Here is a 23719-nt window from a genome sequence, read left to right on the forward strand (position 1 = left end):
ATTCATTTCTCTCCATTTAGGTAATCTTAGTTTCTGAGTTACAGTTACAGTCAAAATTTTTCTTCTTCGATTTTTTTCTTTTTCTTTTTTTTTTTTTTTTTTTTTTGTGATCAGAAAAACGAGGGGACTGGCTGTCCCAAGTCAGCCGGGGAACTTCTCTTTGGTCGATGCATCAAGCAACTCAGCTCTCTTGGGGAAACTTAAATAGAAAAGACAGATCTCCAAATGGATAAAAAAAATAAATCAAATGATAAAAACCCAACCGACACATCTGATACCCCAGCTTATTGAACACCACAAGGGTTTAATCTACAGGCTCTGTCCAAAGCAGCAAGAAGTGACAGATTTAATCCAAACCAGTTGCCCGCTCTCACTCTCTGATCTGGAGACGTTATTGGACAAGCATGCATAGCAGTAACACTTGTAAACACTGGGTTACTGCACCACAGCCCCAAATCCCTCACGGGCCCACTAAGATACTTTTACTGACTGATCCACAATAAACACTCCCAAAAAGATTCTCAACAAGCTAAACCCTGTTTAGAAAGAATCTGAGGAACCTGTCACTGCAGCAACAAAGGGCTGCAATTGTATGCAAAATCTCCAACACCCTCCTTAGCACCCTGCTAGCTCAAGGACTGTGTGGGGCTTCCGTGCCCTGAACGAGTCCACCCTGGCCACATAACGCAGATGTAATGGTCAAGAAAGCACATAGCGTTATCGAAACTTATCAGATCCACAGCAAAAAGAAAAGCCCACGCTTCTATATTTCTCCTCCTTCTCCATTCACAGAAGGAAGAGACTGAAAACAAGCAGATTTGTGTTTACATTTACAGTTAATGTGAAAAATGGTTATTTGTGAAATACATCACGTATTGTTTCAAGCTACAAACAACTCGCTCCCACAAAGGAAAGACTTTTGACCTCAGCATGCAACCCCAGTTACAAATAACTTCCTATCTACCAGCGGGCCGCGTTCCCCTGGCACTCAGTCACTCCGCAGCACGGCAGCCACCTTTGTTCTAAGGATGGCAAATTCTACTTAGAAACGCTCTGTAGAAGAGTGATGTTGTCCCCTTTTAACACGATCCGGCCTGCAGCACAGAGAAGGGAAAGAGGGGATTAGAGAGAGCCCAGAACCTGAGAATAATCTCGTGTTTTCAGAAAGTGTTTCGTGTGGTTGAGCAGGGTTTTGCCCATCACGCAGAGTGCAGGCCGCCTGGTATTACACGTTTCAAAGACCAGAACTGGTCTCAGGCAGGGACAGATTCTCCTTCATTCAGCAAAATCAGCAGCTCAAAAATCATCAGGGACAGAGATGTAGCCAGGAATTGCTCACTGAACTTCAACAGCAAGGCTCGTCACACGGTTGGTACGTCTCAGTGCTGCTACCTAGAAGGCTCACCCGGGCAGGTTTCAGACCGCGCGTCACTCGGGTTGCACAGACACACGACACACCCAGCTGTTTCCTTGATTTTGTCTTGGAGTGAATCTCCTCTGCGTCGTCCAGCGCCAAATTCACGTACTCGTCAAAGCCCTACAAATCGGCAACAGTGGCAATTAGTTCAGCAACAACACGAACCATCGTCAGCTTTGCTGACCCAGGCTGGACAACGAAGACTAATTGTTAGAGAAGCACGATTTCTTTTTTCCCTTGGGCTAGTTTTTCTTGACAAGAAAAAATAGGATTGTGAATGAGGGAAAACAAACTAACGATGTAACGTGGGGTCGTGCTGACACTCACGATGATGCAGCCTTCTATCCGCACGTTCACTTGCTCAGCCACACCTGGATCCTCGAGCTCTGCAGAACGAAGGAGGAGAGTAAATTGGAACACAAACACCGCGAGCAGTTTTGTTCTCTCTCGTGTGTTCAGAAATACCCGCTAACCATAGCCGCTAGAGCTCCCAAACACTCCAAGGAGCAACTCTCAGGGGCAGTTTCAATTAACAGTCTGACATTTTAGAGTCTTATATGACTGGGTGAATACTACACGTTTGCTGAAGGACACGTTTCCAGTCACAAGGGAACACTCCTGCACGCCCGGCTGCACGATCCCACTCCCGTTAACACGAGGGGGAAACGCCGGGCTGCGCAGCAGCTCCTTGTACCCACCAGCACGCCGCACAGCTCTCCACTCCCCACAAACCTGCCCCGAGCAACGGGTGGGAGCCGAAAACTCAGCGAGGGAGATCCCCGGACCCTCCCTCCTCCCCCCACCCCCCCCAAATCCCCATCCCCATCCCCTCCCCGTCCTCTCCCCGCGCTACTCACGCTCTGCAGGTAGCGGAAGATGAGGTTCTGGGGCACTGCGTGAAGGGCTCAGCACGGGGACAAGAGCTCCAGGCCCGGGACAAGGCCTCAAGACAAGGCCTCAAACCCTGCAACGAGGCCCCAGGGCCCCGGGACAAGGCCTCAAGGCCAGGGCCGAGACCCCTGAGGCCCGGGCCGCCCCCCACCCGCTCCCCCGTCGCTCCCCAGCCGCAGGAAGGCTACGATGGGCTGCACCATCACCGTCTGCACCTTCTGGTCCTGCCCGCGGTACGCCATGGCTGCCGCCGCCTCGCTGCTCCCGCCGCCCCTGCTGGGCCGCCTCCGGAAGCCCCTGAGGCCGGGCGGGAGCGCGCAAGGTACGCTGGGATGCTGGAGGAGCGTGGGGGGCCGCTCTAGCAGGCCGGGAGGACCGCGTCTCTATGGTTGCAGGCAGGGGTCCCTGCGCTAGCTTTATTGGTGAGCAGCGAGGCTGGGGGGGGGAGGGGGGCAAGACAGCCTTAAATAAAATACAAATATAAAAAGTGTTATAAATGGCTGAGTCCCAAATAGGATTACAATCAAAGTTTACAATTTATTAAACGAATAGAGGCAAGCAAGCAGCGCTGGGTGCGCCGGGAGTCTCTGCTCCCCCAGGACGCACACCTGTTACGTAAGGCGGCTGGTTTTGATGCTCCCAGGCTAATACATATTCATTACTACTTCGAGAAGAGGCAGGGTTATTAGAATTGGTTTCCGGAATCCGAAACCCCTCCCAGGGGCGCCTGCGTACCAGTCTCTGGTGGTCTCTCGGGGCTTGCTCGGGCTCAATGCTGGTTGTCTTCCTCTCAGGCTTTTGTCCTTCAATTGTCCTTCAGCTCCCCCTTCCTCCTCGTTTGGGAGCCTCTGCGCCGGATTTCAGAAACTCTAGCAACATCCCCTGCAGTAGTCAGCACTTTTCCCTAAAAACCCCTTTGTTCTCTTATCACCTAGACCCGGGCCTCGATGTTAACCCTTCAAATCCCTTAGTGACACGAATTGCTGGACCATTCCTTACAAAAGGAAGGATAAAATATGTAGAGGAGCAATGGCACACGCGAAAGCCCAGTGCCGCGGGCAGAGGCAGCGAAGGTTGACGGCAGAACAGTGCTCGGTTTGAACACGGAGAGGGAAAGCGAGGGGAAGGTGGCCGAAGCCGGCCGCAGTCTCTGAGCTCTCCTCCTCCTGATTGTTTTCTCTCAAAGCCATTTCTGTCTGTGTGCGGGCACCCGGAGCCGGCAGAAGTCCCCGTGAAGTCCTTCGGCAGGACGGAGGGCTGCGTGGGCTCCAGTGAGAGAGGGAGTTAGGAGAATCTTATCAAGTAGAGATAGAGCGCTGACAGCGTTAAACTAGGATGCTACTTAGCGTCTTTGCTAACTATGGTGCATTGTGCCAATTAACTAAAGCAAGAAGCCTTGGGCCCCTTACCAAGGTCAGTCTCCTAATAAGAGAGTGAGCCTGTCTTAAGAAACTGGGAGAAACTGGTCCTGCAGGTGGACAAGAGCCAAGGAGCAACTGAGTCTGTGCAAAGACAAGAGGTCAACTAGCGGTGACGAGGAAGAGTCATCAATCTTCATGCCCACGACCTCCCGTGCTGCCCAGCGCTGAATAAACATACCTACTTTACAATCTCACTGATTGTGGAGTCCCTTTTCCGCAAGTCACTAGCAGCGGTTTCTTCCGCAGAGGTTTTCCCAGAGCCGCTTCAAAGCTTCCCTCGCGGAGCTGGGGCGTCGCAGGGGGTCGTCAAAGCATGCACGCGCACACACACACACACGCACACACACACACACAGGCGTTGTTGTCCAAACAGAAAGTATTTACAACAAATTCGACAAGCGGTTTTCCTCTGCCAGCAGCAAATGCCTGAGGGCCCCTACAGCTTCACAAATCATAGCACAAAGAGCCTAAAGTTCCTCTAAAATTTAGGGAAATGATTCAAAATAGATCTGCTAGGGGAAAACGATCACTGGCGGCAGGGTACACAATACACGCGAGTCTCAGCTCTCCTCCGCAGGGTCAGTGCCCACGCCCAAGTGCGACGCTGATGGCACCCGAACATTTGCTGTAGCAGGCAGCAGAGCCAGCAGCTCAGGGGAGCAATTTTAAAAACCAGGAGGCACTTAAACCGACCCTTAATTGACCCAGTTACTGCAGGAGAGTCCCGACTACTCGCCCTGGAGTCCTACTGTCACCAGCAAAAAGCACCAACCAAAGCTTGGGGGAACTTTGGTACAGCACAAGAGAAGGGAGTGGGGGTAGCGTAGCCGTATCGCAGAGCTGCTGCTTTTCACACCATTTTATCATCCCTGATAATTGAAAGTAAGGCCGGGTGGGCTGACCCCACCACCACCACTCCTGGCAGCATGTTTGGTCCACAACGCTAGAATAATTATTTTGCTCCCTCCCGCCTCTACAGCTTCATCATCTGAAAAGATTACAGTCAAAACAATGGCATACACAAATAAAAGTCAAGAGTTGACATAGTAACTCCGGGATTTGGGTATCAACTGTCCGAGAAATCAGAACACCCAGGCTTCACAATGTGCCCAACATCGAGCTGTGCCAAGGGGGGGCGGAAGGAAGAAGCTTTCCGTTTGAGCCTTCAGAGCATCGCTCCATCACTACGTCAATTCACAGCCACCACAGCGTGCTGATGGACATCTTTCTGTGCCAAAAGAAACAAGTGCTTTGTCCTCTTGATATCAAAGGTAGCCACCTATAGTTACGGAACCATGCACAAGACCTTAACTCTGACCAGCAGGAAAACTTAGGACAACTGAGTGCAGATCCTGCCAATTTCTACCAGTTCCAACTGTGCTTTAAGTCTCATTGCAAAGCCTCAGTTAGAAAAAGGATCACCTCAGGGTATCCAACAAGAAGAAGAGTTGTTTTCTTTTTTTTTTTCTTTTTTTTTTTTTTTTTAATATACCATAGGACTATGCAGTTCAATCATCAATCATCTTGGAAAGCTCAAGGAGGAGGTCATCCTCATCCTTCCCTGGGTCCAAGTCGAGCTCGGCTTCCAGTATGCCGTCTGAGAGTTCCCAAAGTAGCATCTCTAAATCCTCGTCTACAGATACGGGCGCGTTGCCTGTGGAACTCAGCCGGCGTGTCCTTGCTTCTTCTAGCTGGGAAGAAGCTGAAGTCGAGCTTGAGAACTCCATTGGCTCCACGGATTCTGCCTGGCTTCCAAGATGTGCTTCAGGTCTTGGCAGAGCAAGGAAGAGAACAATCAGTATATGCCATTTCTTAACGGGAAATCCCTTTTCTGCAAACCGGCTCTTAAAACCGTAGCCAACCCCTCCTGCACTTCAATCTTACCCAGGGATTGTTATTCAATTAACCCAGGGCTACATTTAGAGCCCAATATATTAGCAGGTACATTTTTCAGTTTGGGGGTTTCTCTGTGAAGCCAGAGCACCCGGAGCCTAGCAAAGATGGGAAACCAACATGGCCTTCCGGAAGCCCAGTGTCCGAGAACTACATCTCCCGGCATGCTCTGGGAAAACAATATGGACTCCCGGAAACCCGGTGGCCAAGAACTACATTTCCCAGCACTCCCCAGAAAATTGAGCCTCGCAGCTCTGTTACATTACCGGTTTCGTGTTTATGGAGGGTTTTCCCGCCGTTTTGGGGGGTTTCCCCTCAATTTCGGGTTTTCAGCTCTCCATTTCAGAGTTCTTCCCCGCAATTTTGGGGTTCCTTCCCCTAATTTGGTGCTTCGCCCCCCCCCCACTTTTGGGGTTCCCCCTCCATTTTGGGGATTCCCCCCAATTCCAAGCCCCCCACAATTTTGGAGGCCCCCACCATCCTTTCTTGGCCTGCCACCCTAATATTAAGGTTCTTTCCCCCAGTGTTGGGGTTCTCACCACATGTTTGAGGTTCCTTCCCTTAATTTGGGGCTTAGCTCCCCGGGACCTGGGGCTTTAACCCCAATTTTGGGGGTCCCCCCCAAGTTTGGGGATTCCTCTCCAGGTCTGGGGGGGGGGTCCACATTCAATTCTGGAATTTCACACTTCCTTTTAAGTCTTCTTCCCCCCAATTTGGGGGTTCACCCACCCAATTTTGGGGGTTCCTCCCCTAATTTGGGGGGACCCGACCAATTTTGGGGGTCCCCCCCAATTGTAGAGTCCCCCACCCTCCTTTTTTGGGTTCCCCCCTAATATTAAAGAGTTCTTCTGCCCAATTTTGGGGGACCCCACAATTTGGCCGTTCCTTCCCCTAACTTTGGGCTTCAACCCTTCGATTTTGGGGGGGGCTCCCCCCCTCTTATTTTGGCCTTCCGCCCTAATATTAGGCCTAACCCCTAAGAACCTTGACCCCTAAGCCTATGGCAACCACGGATCTAACCCTAACCCCTACCCCAACAAACCCTAGAAACCCTAACCCTAAAAACCCTTGCAGCCCTAACCCGATAAAATTTACCACACTAAACCCCTGAAGACTGTTCTGGGGGGTCCACATTCAATTCTGGAATTTCACACTTCCATTTAAGTGTTCTTCCCCCCCAATATGGGGGTCCGCCCACCCAATTTTCGGGGTTCCTCCCCTAATTGGGGGGGACACAACCAATTTTGGGGGGGACACAACCAATTTTGGGGGGGACACAACCAATTTTAGAGTCCCCCACCCTCCTTTTTTGGGTTTCCCCCAATATTAAGAGCTCTTCCGCTCAATTTTGGGGGACCCCACAATTTTGACGTTCCTTCCCCTAACTTGGGGCTTCAACCCTTCGATTTTGGGGGGGGCTCCCACCCTCTTATTTTGGCCTTCCGCCCTAATATTAGGCCTAACCCCTAAGAACCTTGACCCCTAAGCCTATGGCAACCACGGATCTAATCCTAACCCCTACCGCAACAAACCCTAGAAACCCTAACCCTAAAAACCCTTACAGCCCTAACCCGATAAAATTTACCACACTAAACCCCTGAAGACTGTTCTGGGGGGTCCACATTCAATTCTGGAATTTCACACTTCCATTTAAGTCTTCTTCCCCCCAATATGGGGGTTCGCCCACCCAATTTTGGGGGTTCCTCCCCTAATTGGGGGGGACACAACCAATTTTGGGGGGGACACAACCAATTTGGGGGGGGACACAACCAATTTGGGGGGGACACAACCGATTGTAGAGTCCCCCACCCTCCTTTTTTGGGTTCCCCCCTAATATTAAAAGTTCTTCCGCCCAATTTTGGGGGACCCCACAATTTTGACGTTCCTTCCCCTAACTTGGGGCTTCAACCCTTCAATTTTGGGGGGGGCTCCCACCCTCTTATTTTGGCCTTCCGCCCTAATATTAGGCCTAACCCCTAAGAACCTTGACCCCTAAGCCTATGGCAACCACGGATCTAACCCTAACCCCTACCCCAACAAACCCTAGAAACCCTAACCCTAAAAACCCTTACAGTCCTAACCCGATAAAATTTACCACACTAGACCTACGCCTAAAAGCCCTAACCCTAAAAATTAAGACCCTCTAAACCCTAACCCAAAACGTAAAGATTCTCAAAGCCCTAACGCTGGAGACCCTAACCTTAAAAAAAAAAAAATAAGACCTTAAAACCCTAACCCTAAATACCTGACCATAACTAAAACCCTAAGACCCTAACCCTAAAAACCCTATCAACACTAAAACCACAAAATATTTTAAAACCTTAACACACTAACCCCCAAACCCTAACCCTTATAACTCCAACCCTAACAACCTTAAAATCCTAACCCTAAACCCTGGAAACCCTAACCCTGAAACCCAACCCTAGTGCCTTAGCCCTGAAACCTTAAAACCCTAACACCTTATTAGAAACACTCTGTAACCAATACCATAGGCTCAGGCAAGTATCTCAGTGAGGTAGCATTTTTATTCACGATTGCAATGGCAGGCGTCCCACAAGCCACCTACTAGTTCCATAACACAGTTTATATAATTTTTTTTTTCCTCTCGGTGACCAGGACCCTCCCCAGTTTCCCCATTGACTGGGTAATCCATGTTCACAATCTATCCAGTGCTTCACAGAAAATACACAGCTGCTGGCCTGTTACTAGTCAATTTTATTTTTTTCTTGACTGTTTTCCTCTTTGAGGTGGTAATGTTTCTTACACCGTGATTTCCACCCAATTGCTCTAAGGATTCTGGTTGTCTGCATTTTACAAGGTTGTCTGTTAAGCTTTCTTATCACTGCAAGCATATATCAATACCACCTTCCCTCCCTCTAAACGATGTAACTCTGTGCAAAAACATTTTTATTCCCACAACCTTGATCCCCTTACCCTAAAATCCTTATTCTCTTTAACCCTAACAACTCTAACCACAACCCTAACCCTTCATATCAACCCCCCGACGCTAATGACACTGACTAATGATCCAAACCCCAAACCCCAGGCAACCAACAAAGAAACAGACACAAAGCTGGAAACTACAAAAAAAGGCAAAACCCTGGATACAGACCCCAAATCACAAACACGCTACCAAAATGCTACAGAAAAGCCCCAGACGCAGGCCCCAAGCACTACAGCTAGGCCCCAGAAGCTCTAGACACATCCCAAAGCCAAAATGCAATCCCCAAACACTACAGAAAAGCCCCCAAACACCAGACACAGGCTGCAGAAGTCTACAAGCAGGCCCCAGCCACACCCGGATGCAGACCCCAACTGTCCACAAGCAGCTCCCAACCCCCCCCCCCCATGAACTGGACCCCCCCCCACCACCACCCAGATGCATGCCCCAGGCCTCAGCCCCAGCCCCAGCCCCCACACCCCAGACTCAGGCCCCAAAGGTGTACAACCAGCTCCCAACTGCCCCCCTCAAAGGGAGGCCCCAAAGCCTGCCAGAGGACCCTAGAGCGTACAAGCAGCTCCCAACCCCCCCGGCACAGGCCCCAACCCCCCCCCCAGACACAGGCCCCAAAGGTGTACAAGCAACTCCCCATCCTCCCCAGAGGCACGCCCCAAAGGTGTACAAACAGCCCCAACCCCCCAAGACCCAGACCCCTACAGCGTAGAAGCAGCTCCCAAACCCATGCCCCCAAGGCACATGCCCCAACCCCTCCCCCAAGGCAGGCCCTAACAGTGTACAAGCAGCTCCCACCCCCCCCCAAGACGCAGGCCCCAAAGGTGTACAAGCAGGCCCCTACAGTATACAAGCAGCTCACAACCACCCCCCCAAAGGCAGGCCCCAACCCCCTCCAGATGCAAGCCCGAAAGGTTAAAACCAGCTCCAACCCCCCAACCCCCCCCCGCCCCGCGCAGACGCAGGCCCCAAAGGTGTACAAGCAGTTCCCAACCCCTCCAAGGCAGGCCCCAAAAGTGTACAGGCAGGCCCCTACAGTGTAGAAACGCTCCAACCCCCCCCCCTTCCACCTCGAGGGAGGCCCTCCCCCCCCAGTATACACGAAGCTCCCAACCCCCTCTCAGAGGAATGCCTAAAAAAGTATACAAGCAGCTCCTAACACCCCCACCTCCCCCCCCCCCCAAAAGAGGCAGTCCCCAAAGGTGTACAAGCAGGCCCTCAAATCCCTTAGGTGTACAAGCAGGCCCTTCAAATCCCTTAGCCCCTGCGCCAGCTTTATTGGCGAGCAGCGAGGCTGGGGGGGGAGGGGGGCAAGACAGCCTTAAATAAAATACAAATATAAAAAGTGTTATAAATGGCTGTTATAAATCCAAATAGGATTACAATCAAAGTTTACAATTTATTAAACGAATAGAGGCAAGCAAGCAGCGCTGGGTGCGCCGGGAGTCTCTGCTCCCCCAGGACGCACACCTGTTACGTAAGGCGGCTGGTTTTGATGCTCCCAGGCTAATACATATTCATTACTACTTCGAGAAGAGGCAGGGTTATTAGAATTGGTTTCCGGAATCCGAAACCCCTCCCAGGGGCGCCTGCGTACCAGTCTCTGGTGGTCTCTCGGGGCTTGCTCGGGCTCAATGCTGGTTGTCTTCCTCTCAGGCTTTTGTCCTTCAATTGTCCTTCAGCTCCCCCTTCCTCCTCGTTTGGGAGCCTCTGCGCCGGATTTCAGAAACTCTAGCAACATCCCCTGCAGTAGTCAGCACTTTTCCCTAAAAACCCCTTTGTTCTCTTATCACCTAGACCCGGGCCTCGATGTTAACCCTTCAAATCCCTTAGTGACACGAATTGCTGGACCATTCCTTACAAAAGGAAGGATAAAATATGTAGAGGAGCAATGGCACACGCGAAAGCCCAGCGCCGCGGGCAGAGGCAGCGAAGGTTGACGGCAGAACAGTGCTCGGTTTGAACACGGAGAGGGAAAGCGAGGGGAAGGTGGCCGAAGCCGGCCGCAGTCTCTGAGCTCTCCTCCTCCTGATTGTTTTCTCTCAAAGCCATTTCTGTCTGTGTGCGGGCACCCGGAGCCGGCAGAAGTCCCCGTGAAGTCCTTCGGCAGGACGGAGGGCTGCGTGGGCTCCAGTGAGAGAGGGAGTTAGGAGAATCTTATCAAGTAGAGATAGAGCGCTGACGGCGTTAAACTAGGATGCTACTTAGCGTCTTTGCTAACTATGGTGCATTGTGCCAATTAACTAAAGCAAGAAGCCTTGGGCCCCTTACCAAGGTCAGTCTCCTAATAAGAGAGTGAGCCTGTCTTAAGAAACTGGGAGAAACTGGTCCTGCAGGTGGACAAGAGCCAAGGAGCAACTGAGTCTGTGCGAAGACAAGAGGTCAACTAGCGGTGACGAGGAAGAGTCATCAATCTTCATGCCCACGACCTCCCGTGCTGCCCAGCGCTGAATAAACATACCTACTTTAGAATCTCACTGATTGTGGAGTCCCTTTTCCGCAAGTCACTAGCAGCGGTTTCTTCCGCAGAGGTTTTCCCAGAGCCGCTTCAAAGCTTCCCTCGCGGAGCTGGGGCGTCGCAGGGGGTCGTCAAAGCACGCACGCGCACACACACACACACGCACACACACACACACAGGCGTTGTTGTCCAAACAGAAAGTATTTACAACAAATTCGACAAGCGGTTTTCCTCTGCCAGCAGCAAATGCCTGAGGGCCCCTACAGCTTCACAAATCATAGCACAAAGAGCCTAAAGTTCCTCTAAAATTTAGGGAAATGATTCAAAATAGATCTGCTAGGGGAAAACGATCACTGGCGGCAGGGTACACAATACACGCGAGTCTCAGCTCTCCTCCGCAGGGTCAGTGCCCACGCCCAAGTGCGACGCTGATGGCACCCGAACATTTGCTGTAGCAGGCAGCAGAGCCAGCAGCTCAGGGGAGCAATTTTAAAAACCAGGAGGCACTTAAACCGACCCTTAATTGACCCAGTTACTGCAGGAGAGTCCCGACTACTCGCCCTGGAGTCCTACTGTCACCAGCAAAAAGCACCAACCAAAGCTTGGGGGAACTTTGGTACAGCACAAGAGAAGGGAGTGGGGGTAGCGTAGCCGTATCGCAGAGCTGCTGCTTTTCACACCATTTTATCATCCCTGATAATTGAAAGTAAGGCCGGGTGGGCTGACCCCACCACCACCACTCCTGGCAGCATGTTTGGTCCACAACGCTAGAATAATTATTTTGCTCCCTCCCGCCCCTACAGCTTCATCATCTGAAAAGATTACAGTCAAAACAATGGCATACACAAATAAAAGTCAAGAGTTGACATAGTAACTCCGGGATTTGGGTATCAACTGTCCGAGAAATCAGAACACCCAGGCTTCACAATGTGCCCAACATCGAGCTGTGCCAAGGGGGGCGGAAGGAAGAAGCTTTCCGTTTAAGCCTTCAGAGCATCGCTCCGTCACTACGTCAATTCACAGCCACCACAGCGTGCCGATGGACATCTTTCTGTGCCAAAAGAAACAAGTGCTTTGTCCTCTTGATATCAAAGGTAGCCACCTATAGTTACGGAACCATGCACAAGACCTTAACTCTGACCAGCAGGAAAACTTAGGACAACTGAGTGCAGATCCTGCCAATTTCTACCAGTTCCAACTGTGCTTTAAGTCTCATTGCAAAGCCTCAGTTAGAAAAAGGATCACCTCGGGGTATCCAACAAGAAGAAGAGTTTTTTTTTTTTTTTTTTTTAATATACCATAGGACTATGCAGTTCAATCATCAATCATCTTGGAAAGCTCAAGGAGGAGGTCATCCTCATCCTTCCCTGGGTCCAAGTCGAGCTCGGCTTCCAGTATGCCGTCTGAGAGTTCCCAAAGTAGCGTCTCTAAATCCTCGTCTACAGATACGGGCGCGTTGCCTGTGGAACTCAGCCGGCGTGTCCTTGCTTCTTCTAGCTGGGAAGAAGCTGAAGTCGAGCTTGAGAACTCCATTGGCTCCACGGATTCTGCCTGGCTTCCAAGATGTGCTTCAGGTCTTGGCAGAGCAAGGAAGAGAACAATCAGTATATGCCATTTCTTAACGGGAAATCCCTTTTCTGCAAACCGGCTCTTGAAACCGTAGCCAACCCCTCCTGCACTTCAATCTTACCCAGGGATTGTTATTCAATTAACCCAGGGCTACATTTAGAGCCCAATATATTAGCAGGTACATTTTTCAGTTTGGGGGTTTCTCTGTGAAGCCAGAGCACCTGGAGTCTAGCAAAGATGGTTCAATTTTTGTAGCAAGAGGCACTTTGCCACCTTGCTTAATTTTCCTGTTAAAATGTTAAGAAGTCTCCATCTGCAAATATCTGTTTGCTAAGTTAGTCATTTTTCCCACGGCACACTCAGCAGAGTTTGCTCCCCACTACAGGAAGCTGATCTGCAGCCATCACTTCCCTCTGCTCTCCCTGCACTCTTGTCACCTTGTATGTTTGTTCGGGTGGCTTTCTTGAGGACCAAAAGGCAGAGGACACTACTCATCATTTATCACCTCACGAGGAAGTAGGAGAACTTCACCTCATCCTCATTTAGGTATTCAGACAGAGCAAGAAGTCACTGGAAAGCTGTACCGACTTGCAGCATTTAAAGAAAGTAAGTCTAATTAAGCATTCCTGCTAGCTGCTAGAAAGTCATTTCACGTGACTTATTCCTCTGATGGATTTGGGCTTTAATTATCTCAGAACCCTCCTTTTTTCCCCACGTGTGACAGAACTTATGTTTCACTGGGGATATACACCGATTGAGAAAAAGAACAAGTTGTGGTCATCACCTGTTTTGGGGATTTTCTTCAAGTCTGGTGGCTGGGACGTGCTCCAGCGTGGCTGGAACAGCCTAGAAAGCAGCAAAACAGTATTTAGGACTCATGGGTAAAAGATTCCTTACTAGCTTTTTCCTCCATGCTGCTTCTCCTCTGGCATTGCGGAGCCTTAGCCAAAATACAAAACCAAGGTGCTCCTGAAGAAAGTTAATATTCACTTGGAGGTTACTAATGATCTTGTGTCTTTTAAGAACACAGCATTAATGGACAAAATCCTCCACACCAGAGAAATCACAGAATCACAGAGGACTAAGTAAATAGTGCCATTAATCTAATAAATATGGAAGGGTACTACAAGAATTCTGTAGGCAGCTACTGGATTTAAAAGGAAACAGAAAGCCTGTAGAACTTTTGAGTTTTCCATCTTTTCTCCTAGAGGAGGGTGTAAATTTTACAAGGGATCCATTTCTGCATTAGCCCCTGTCCTTACCATAGCTGCTTTTTTGGCTGGAGGTCCCATTGTGTCAGCGTCAGAGGCAGTCCGTGGCTTCACAGCTGCTACAGCAGAGGGAAAACTGCCAGGTGCCTTACGTTTCAGTGCCTTCTTCTTGGGGGAAGCGACTTTCCCATCCCAAGGCTTCGCAAACATGTTAAAGTTGGCTAGAGTAAAAGGAAGAGAGAACTGATACAGTCTTGCTCTGCCTCATGAAAAATCCACGTTCTCTTCCTCATTTCCACGGCCCGTCTACACAGTTAACTGTATTTGGCCAGCAGAATTACACTGCCATTGCCTGGATTCTCAGCAATATCTTCCACATAGTAAACTCCGTCTACCAACAATCCATACAAAGGAACAAAGGAACTGAATAGCTACAGTAAATCATAATCCAGGACGAGGGAAACTCAGACACAGAGCGATCCCAAGTGCAAGCAATACTCTAAGACGTTGTATGAAGTCTAGTAAGATTCACAAATGTTGACAGCTTTTGTATTTAAAGTCTTGCTCCCTCTAGGAAAGGAAAAGCAGCAGGTATAGTAAGACAAGAGAGTGTATGCAACTGTTGTACCAGCTTCCTCTCCCCTGCAGTGATGTCCCACAAAATCTATTAAGTTGTTCTACAAAATCCAAATTTGTAGAGTCATATTCTAGTCTCCCATTCCTGACCTAACATCTGGCTGGCAGGAGAAGAAACGAAAGAAAGCTGGGTACTTGTTTTCTTTGTGTGTTTATTTCCTCGTGTCCCATGAGACAGAGAGAAAGGCTACAATGTGCAGTGCATGCAGCCTTTAAGCCCTCCTTATCTCCCTCACACAATCTCATTTTACAAAGTTGATATAATCTTAACAACGAGGCCTTTGATCCTCTGTCATTTTTGACAGAAACTGGCCCCCCACATTAAGACGCTGATGCATGCTTTACAAACACATACACGTGTCAAGTTAAGCAACACATGCCAAAGAGGAAGGTGAACTTGAACTCAACGCAGGGAGGACTTCATACCATAAACAGATGGCAGAAAAAAACAGAATACCAAAATTAGACTAAAAAGCCCCTCAGTGTGTTAATTTTCTAGTGGGAAATACAGAATACCATCACGTAATTAACGAAAACAGACATGGTTGCACGTTCTGGCCCTTCTTTGCCTTTGAACTTTGTAGCCTTAAACTCTTTTATCCTCCGCATTGAAGGAAAAAGCAAAGCAGATCCTGAGCAAACGGAACTTGCTCAATACGGGAAGCACCTCACCGGGGCAGGTATTAAAGCATCTTATTACCTGATAGCTTTGTGTTCCATAACGATTTCTGCCCGGCTGGGGCAGGTCCAGGTTGTGCTGGGGGAGCTGGCACATTTCCTCCACTCTGCTGCATCCGCAGAGCTTTCTCGCGCTTTATTTCTTCCAGGGTTTTAACACGCACTTCTCCTTCTGGCTTGGCTTTACCTGCCGGCTCCTTCGACTGCACTTTGCTGGGCCCGGAAAGAGTGAGCACGCTCTGCTTCTTGGGCTCACCCTGAATTTTTGCCCCTGCGCTGGGATCTTTGGTTTTACCATGCCATTCAGCCTGGGCTTTGGCTTGACATTCTCGTCTCTGAAGAGCTCTCTCACGACGGATTTCCTCCAGTGTTTTCACATGGATCTCTCCCTTTGGCTTAGCAGCCTTCCCTGTCATCATCAAGAAATGAGAAGCACCAACATTTAAAGAGAGTCCAACAATAGTTTAAGTCTCCAAAATTTGTCACAGTACTAAGGAAAACTAAGCCTGAGCGTTCCCAATAACGCATCTTAGGACAATAGCCTAACATTCTCCTCCTTCTCTGAGCCACTTGTTGTATTTTGAAGACCAGCCCTATCCAGAGAGAGCTGCTACACAGAAATGCTAGTTTACTTGATTACTTTTTCAGACTGCATTTCAAATTCCTGCTCCCGGCAGTGGCTCTATTCTAATTGTATATGATGGTTCACAGAAGCAGCTTAAAACCTTGACAAGGCACAAGCGGAAAATAAACACACACCTAGAGCCAGATTTCTGATAGTGGCTGTCAGAAGAGCTTCAGCACTCAAGCAAGAGGAATCAGTTCTTTGTTTTCATTTGAATTCCTTTTTAGGGCTGTATGAAAACGGTCTAAGTTCACGGAAAGGAAGAAGGAGAAAGTATATTTAATAGCCAGTTGTTACCTTTCGCAGTACTAGTCCGTTGAGAAGGTAATCCTAGCCTCTCCTTCACAGACTTGGGAACTTGAACTGCAAAACAGAAAAAGACCAAATTAGGGAGGCTGCATAAACGTCAACTTTGTGTTCACATTCGAAAACAAGGCAGGAAAGGTAACTTTGAATCCCGGCGATTAAGACCTCAGCCAACATGCAAAAAGAAACATCGCAGGAAAAGGACAAACAGAAAGCCTAAATACAAAACCCGTGAATCACATCCAGATGCCTGTTTAGTAGCTGTACCTCTCTTTGGTGCTTTGTCAGCATTTCCCGGAACCTCCACCTTCTTCCCCAGCCTTTCAGCAAGGCTGCGCTTCACCGGAAGGGCGCTTACATCAGCTTCAGACGGAGAAAACAAGGAATATTTTAAGAACATTTCTTTGCAGGAAGATTTGAGAACAGTCAACCACAAGCTTCTATTTTTCAAGCATATTTTCATAAAATTGCCTTTCAGCTGCTAAATGGTTTTTTTGCCATTTCTGCAGTCAACACAGATCTCCACTGCAACGCATTTTCCTCTCATACGTCAAAAATACTCTTCAATGCAGTCATATAGAGAAGGCGGCACCTAAATAACAGCTCATAAAAAGTTCTTACCCACGGAGGCTTTCCGTTTTCCTTGTTTCTCAGCAAGATCTAGTCGAACCACAGGTTCCTCCCCTAAAACAAAAGTAAAATTTTTCTATTTCATAGAAACCAGTAGCCAATAGAAATAGTATACTGTTAGCCCATGTCCAAAAAGAACCCAGCAAGGCACTGTTTTGACAGCTAAACCACACAAACTCATATTTCAACTATAATTAACTTAGAAAAAGTATCCATAGTCTCAGTGTTTGCCTCAAATTCCAGCTGAATGTAGTCGAGAATGAATCTGAGTCTGCTTGACAGCTATACTTTGTGCAGAACAGAGCTGCATAAGCAAGCAGAATATTATTAGGTACAAATGCTGAGAAATATTCCTTTCTAAGGTGAATGTCTATGAGTAGAAGTTCTTCTTCACTTCTTTCCCTTTCAAAGGAATTTGCACAACTCTAAACAATATAATTTATACACAGACTCCTATCGCACTACTGTCCACACGTGCCACTGTCAGCCTCTTTAAAGCTTCAGAAATTGCTTCTTACATAGCACTGTCCTCTAGAGCTCTTTCTTCTCGTTACTCTCCTGTTTTTCAGTTATCCCCCTATTTGCATACTGACACATTTTTTTCTTTCTCCTGCTACTGCACTTAACCTGAGCACCAAAGCTTTCCAGTACAACCAGGGACTTTCAGCATAAAAGCATGTTTTGAACAGAAGGCGGCAGCACCAGGAGGCTAACAGGGGTGAATTGCCTTCCTTCTTGCTTAACCTTCCAGTTTAGGAGTAATGAAATCAAAACAAAAGCATGAATTATTACCTTCCTCTGTAGACAGTGTCACAGTTCTCACCACTGTCCGGACATTTTCCTTTTCCGGAGCAGGAAAAATCATAGAATCGACGGGAGGAAGAGAAGATCTTGAAGGACCTTCTGCTCAGAGCAAGCAAAACATAAGGAAGTTTACCAAACAGAAAAAACTATCACGAAGAACAAAAAACTTTAATTATTCATTACTGTCAAACATACAGTGACCAGAGCATGCAAATAAGAGAGGTGACTAGTTTGCCTCTGGTTGCCCTTGGAATTCCCATCTAGAATACCAGCTGGCTGAGAATCAGGTTGCTCGATGCCCCCAGCTAAACATGGAAGTCTATCCCTCAAGCAGCTCCCAGCCACCATCACCTGCCATTCTGAAGCCAATCAAATTTCACTTCTTTGGCAAAATAGTTGGATTCACCAAAGCATAGCCAGCTACCCGGTATTACTGGAAGAGTTTTTTTTTGAAAGAAAAATCATCACACACGATGAAGGTGAACAGGGTAAGGAAGCAGGGAATATTAACTCACCACCGTGTCTCTTAGTTTTTTCCTTCATTTTCTGCAATTTGATTTCTTCAAGTGTTTTTATTCCAAAATTCAGACCGTCCTCTGAAAACAGAAAACAGTTAATGAGACTAAGGCTTAGAGGCACTCACTGAGGACCACAGATCCTCAGGCTTCTTAGTGCTCAGGAACTTTCAGAAGTATTTAGAATAAAGCCTGTCAACACTCCTCACAAGTGAAACAACCATAGAATCAATGGCATTTTGCCCCTCCTTTCACCCTTCAGGGTAAAAACTGTAGTTTTAATTTTAATCCATTTACGTGATATTAGATCCCTCTATCGTTAGATATGGCTTTCAACAGTGGTTGCCAGGCTGCACGTGCTGCCATTTAAACTCCATGCTGTGACCCTGTTTTGTTCTCCAAAAGGAAAGAAAAGGAGTTCAACTTTCTGACCCAATGGGCACATGATGGTATCAGGGAGAAATGAGATCATGGAAATAACCGAGTCCATTCAGCACCCCTACATTCTGTTGTGTTTTTACGCCACATTGCTTTTGAGTTAATTGTCAAGTTCTCCTTCCGATTTATCCTACTACAGGTGCTGGAATACCTTGTTTAGCAGTAGTAGCACTGGCTTTCCGAGTGGAAATCATCCGTAATCCATTTTGGCCTTCCTCAGCTGGTTGCTGGACGGGAGTTTTAGTTTCTTCTCCTTCCGCAGAAAGCTGGTCTGAAGGGGAAAAATCTATTCAGTTATGCATAGGCCAGATTGTTCGTGATTATGTAGCTCATGCAATGACACTTCAGTCCATGGTTCCTATAAAAAAGTTGGTTTTTTTTTTGTTTTTTTTTTTTTTTTTTAATACAGCTACACTGACCTGATGAACTCGTAAGTAGACTACCCTAGGACAAAACATCTAGGACTCTAGATTCTCTCTGCAGCTTTAACTACTACACAACATATTACTCTTCAGACAAAAAAAAAGGAATTTCCTTCCTAGTTTCACATAGAGCTTTACACAACAGACCAGCTAAAGCCAAGAGTGGTTCTAAGCTTTCCTCCAACATTTCAGGTTCTGTCCACTGACTGCCAGACAAAGCCACCAGTGACCTGAGCGGACTGCCTGCCCTATCGCTAGTCAGACCTCAGGTCATCTGTGATTTATACATTCATTTACAGCACAAATTCCTTCCAAGAACCAAAGACTTACACAATCATTTACAGCACAAATTCCTTCCAAGAACCAAACCATGCTCACCATCATCATCTTCATCATCATCTGCAGCATTGATTACAACTGGAGGGTGTGTAGGGCTTGGGACATTTTCCGAGTTTTCCACTTTCATCACCCGCCTTAGCTATGGAGAGGGATTGGACTGGACAGAAAGTTTGTTTTGCTGCAGTGACATCTGAGCCACTTTCAAATCATCGTCCGCGGACTCAGGCGGACTTGGCAGTGTAGCTAGAGGAAGAGGAGGATCATCAGTAATATGGCAGTTTAAAACTTTGACCACAATGCACGAAGATGGTAGCTAAGGCAGATAACCTGCACAGGCAATGAATGCAGCATCTCCTTTTGCCCATCCCGCCACTGTTTACACCGTGAACAATGACTTGCCTTCAAACAACAACACATCTCCCTACCACCCAGCAGAAGACGAAACAACAGAAAGCAAACTGCAAGGCAAATATCACACAAAGCAGAGAGAAGCTGAGCATGAAAGCAGAAAACAAATACCAGCAGTACAGCAGCAGTACACTCGGTTTAGCTGACCACCTAGGACTGCAGACCTTTTCCTGCACTCACAAATGGACGGTTACCTGATGTCTCCTACACTATTGGCACCCACTAAGTAATATGCAAAATTAATTCTTCAATACTTAAAGAAAAAGGACCTAAACTCACTCTTGCTTGGTGGTAAGAAGACGCCATCGATGTAACGTCCCTTTGCGTGATGAAAAGCACAGTTGGCTTTCTGACAGCCTACTGGCTGCTTCTGCCAGTAGCAGGGAATCTCAGCGCGCTTTTTCTGAAGACAGAAAGAAAGACAAGCTCGTGATAACATGCACCTAAGGTTTGCAAAGAGATGCACAGTTCCAGGTCACGACAGCGATAGGGCTGTCACAATACAGTGCTGAAACATCATTCCAAAGGTCAGTTTATCACGGAAGTATAGTATTTCCGGGCATATTCACAAAGTTTGCAGAAGCTGTAACCACTATGCACGTTTAGCCTTGTCATCATTCAGTTTGAGAAGACAGGCACTCTCAGACATCAGTTTAGGGTGGGTTAAACTAATACACCTAGGATTATACTAGGATTATTCAGAGGGAAAAAGAACATCTTAAATTGCCTACGTTAACTCTATCCAGAACTACTTCTCGGAGACTTCGTTCTTCTGCACCTTTAACTTTCCCCACTGCTTCCTAGCCCAGGCAGCTAGAACAGCATTATCTGAAGGACTCCGGGACACAAGAGACCTGATAGATCATTATCAAGCCTGCTCTCAGGAGGCTAGTACAGCCTGTTTATTACCCCCCTGCTCCAGCAGGTTTTAGCAGTCTAGTTAGCGGTTATTCTGCATCTGTTGAGAAAATACTGTCGGCGTCTAATAAAAGAAAATCTTGCTAAGACATACCTAAGGCATTGATTTTATTTCCCTCTCCTTCCTCCCACCCCCTCCCCTGCTAACAGAAACCAGTGTAATTCCAAAGCAAAGGACTCTATCCTGCAAAAGCACAATCAGCACACCTACAGCACTGAAAAATGCTTTTGTTGATTTATTTTGAGAACACATCTTTAGGCACTCACATCGATTTCCATGTGTCTGAATCGGCAGACATTCCTGAAACAACGACCCTCCTGCCACAGCGTGCAGACTGTCTCGTTCCCCAGAGCAGCTTCACAGTGGCGGAAGGAACAGTTGTCTCCCTGTAACCAAAAGGAAACCAACAAGGAAAATATAGTACAGCCTCAAAAACGTCCATGCTACTGCTTCAGGTTGCTACAATTGAATTCAGAATCTATCTGGTTATCACGTTAACCAAAGACCAGTGTGCCTCCTCCTCCTACTCTACCCCTTCCTGAAAAAAATGAAAAAAAAAAAAAAAACAACAAAAAAACAAAGCAAAGCAAAGCAAAAGAAACCCAGCCATACCTTGGTACAGGTAGAATAGAAATAGAAGTAGCAATCGTCTCCTTGTTTAGACATGCCGACAAGTTCTGATAACAAGCTCGGGTTCTCTCCACAGGGACTTCCTCTGCTCTTGGAGAGAGCTGTCTTCACCCTTGCTTGGGCTGAAAGTCTTCCACTGGCTTGTGATCAGTGAAATCTTCTTTTTAAAAGTAACCCTAAAGAAAGTACCAACAAGTGAAAAATAATGAGTAACAAGCATTTTTCCAGCTTTCTTCTGTTCATCAAATTAGTCTCTTGAGGAGAGCAATGCCTTGAAATCAGCTGTTACGGGAACTAACACAATATTAAACTAAAGTTCTGTAAAGCTGCCAGGAGCTTTGTCAGCAAGTGTTCTCTTCCACGTCCTCAATAATATGCCTTGGAGCACATCCGGAAGCCTGAAAATGGAGTCACTTCTTCAAAAACCACCTGATCATACATGCAAGGCAATGATCAACTATGGCTACGAGTAACTTCTACAGAACGCAGTATGACGCATTAAATAGCACGTTCCAGTCACTGTGGGTCTTCGAGTTCACCTACCTGGACAACCTCAGCAAAGTTATCGATCTTCAAAGACTTCCAGTTAACTTCTCCTGGAGGCCGAACCAACACTGAATCCGTGAATTAATGATAAAGGGGTAGGAAGAATTTGCCTCCTCACTTTGCCAAGGGAGCCTCTCATCCACAATTCAAACATAGGATGTGCTTTTAAACAGCTTATAACTAATGGAGGAAGCAAGTCCATCTGAACACTCTCTCAGACTGGAGACAGCCAGGGTTAGTTAGCTCTTCAAAAAATAAAAACCAAAAAAAAAAAAACACAAAACAAAACAAAAACAAAAAAACCCAGTGCATTTAGAGATGAACTCGTGATTCAAAGTGGCTGCAAAAATGAGGCTCCATCTTCCACAGCCAGAAAATTTGACTTTTTTTTTTTTTTTAATTCAAAATTCAGTATGTTCCAATCTCTGGTCTTCAAGATTTCTTCACCTATTAAGAAAACACTAAAACCTTTCCCCGTCTTTATTACCTGTACAGCAAAAAACACACCAGTGCACAGAAATACACAAATGTGCATACGCATACACACATATGTGTTTAGACACACACACGAGGAGTGAGTGATAGAAAGTTAGCGAGAGCGACAGTGGAAATCAGAAGTTTTGCCTTTTTGACACAGAGAGCGCGTAAAAACTCTCTCATTTTGAGGGAACTAGAAAAAAAAGGAGGATCTACCAAATATTTTGATGAGTATGCCTTCGAGGCCAATGCTTTATACCATGAGTGATCTGGGGGCCAGCACACAAATATGCATACATATGTATCACACAGTATCACAGATTTCTAGGTTGGAAGAGACCTCAAGATCATCGAGTCCAACCTCCGACCTAACACTAAGTACTCCACTAAACCATATCGCTAAGCTCTACATCTAAACGTCTTTTAAAGACCTCCAGGGATGCTGACTCCACCACCTCCCTGGGCAGCCCGTTCCAATGCTTAATAACCCTTTCGGTAAAGAAGTACTTCCTAACATCCAACCTAAAACTCCCCTGTCGCAACTTTCGCCCATTCCCCCTCGTCCTGTCACCAGGCACGTAGGAGAACAGACCAACCCCCACCTCTTTACAGCCTCCTTTAAGGTAACTGTAGAGAGCGATAAGGTCGCCCCTGAGCCTCCTCTTCTCCAGGCTGAACAAGCCCAGCTCCCTCAGCCGCTCCTCGTAAGACTTGTTCTCCAGACCCCTCACCAGCTTGGTCGCCCTTCTCTGGACTCGCTCGAGCACGTCCATGTCCTTCCTGTAGCGAGGGGCCCAAAACTGAACACAGTACTCAAGGTGCGGCCTCACCAGAGCCGAGTACAGGGGCACAATCACTTCCCTAGACCTGCTGGCCACACTGCTTCTTATACAGGCCAGGATGCTGTTGGCCTTCTTGGCCACCTGGGCACACTGCTGGCTCATATTCAGCCGACTGTCAACCAACACTCCCAGGTCCCTCTCGGCCAGGCAGCTTTCCAGCCACTCATCTCCCAGCCTGTAGCTCTGCTTGGGGTTGTTGCGCCCCAGGTGCAGGACCCGGCACTTGGCCTTGTTGAACTTCATACAGTTGACCTCAGCCCATCGCTCCAGCCTATCCAGATCAAATATGTACATGCATACAGGATAAACATATCTATACACACAAGCGTGCACAGTATATGTCGTATGGTATCCATATGGAGAACAACTCGTAGCCCTGATCAGACACGTAGAGTTGCAATCAATTAACAGCAGGAAGGCAGCAGATCAAGGATACAGCAAGCTTTGAGAGGCAGGGCAATGCTCACTTTGCCAGTGGCATGGCTGCATGATACCAAGAATTTTGAATTAGTTTGATTTTTTGGAAGCAATTTGTTTTCTTTCTGCGCTGTAGCAAATACCACAGGTTTGCCATCACGTGCTGTTCCCTAATCCATATATCCATCATCATCCATTGCTGCAAGATCATGAAAGGTTAGAAAAGATGACTTAGGTCCAATTTAACAGCCAATGATTTTTCAATGACCAGAG

At 47.5% G+C, this 23719-nt stretch overlaps 1 long non-coding RNA gene and 1 pseudogene across 4 annotated transcripts in view; both read right to left on the reverse strand.

The window, feature by feature from the left end:
- Nucleotides 1–1005: 1005 nt before the first annotated feature.
- LOC310891982 lies at nt 1006–12815 on the reverse strand. 3 transcript variants are annotated; one of them, XR_014577836.1, is made up of 4 exons: nt 10173–12815; nt 2275–5499; nt 1745–1803; nt 1054–1537 (listed from the first exon to the last, which is right to left on the reverse strand). It is a non-coding gene; the product is annotated as an uncharacterized lncRNA (long non-coding RNA). The 3 variants fall into 3 exon arrangements; XR_014577834.1 differs by lacking the exon at nt 10173–12815 and having other exon boundaries at nt 1006–1537; nt 1715–1803; nt 2275–5757; XR_014577835.1 differs by lacking the exon at nt 10173–12815 and having other exon boundaries at nt 1012–1537; nt 2275–5757.
- Nucleotides 12816–15235: 2420 nt separating this feature from the next.
- LOC310891985 (zinc finger CCCH domain-containing protein 11A-like) overlaps nt 15236–23719 on the reverse strand; it is a 34629-nt pseudogene continuing 26145 nt past the window's right edge. The window contains exons 8-18 of the transcript in view: nt 21147–21340; nt 20801–20920; nt 19895–20018; nt 19247–19450; nt 18598–18717; nt 18009–18089; nt 17482–17592; nt 16681–16743; nt 16300–16422; nt 16051–16116; nt 15236–15537 (exon numbers count right to left, since the gene is read on the reverse strand). The product of the transcript in view is annotated as a zinc finger CCCH domain-containing protein 11A-like (transcript). The remainder of the gene's footprint in view (nt 15538–16050; nt 16117–16299; nt 16423–16680; nt 16744–17481; nt 17593–18008; nt 18090–18597; nt 18718–19246; nt 19451–19894; nt 20019–20800; nt 20921–21146; nt 21341–23719) is intronic.

Source organism: Anser anser (genome assembly GCF_964211835.1).
Source record: "Anser anser genome assembly, contig: HAP1_SCAFFOLD_141, whole genome shotgun sequence".
NCBI classification, from domain to species: domain Eukaryota; kingdom Metazoa; phylum Chordata; class Aves; order Anseriformes; family Anatidae; genus Anser; species Anser anser.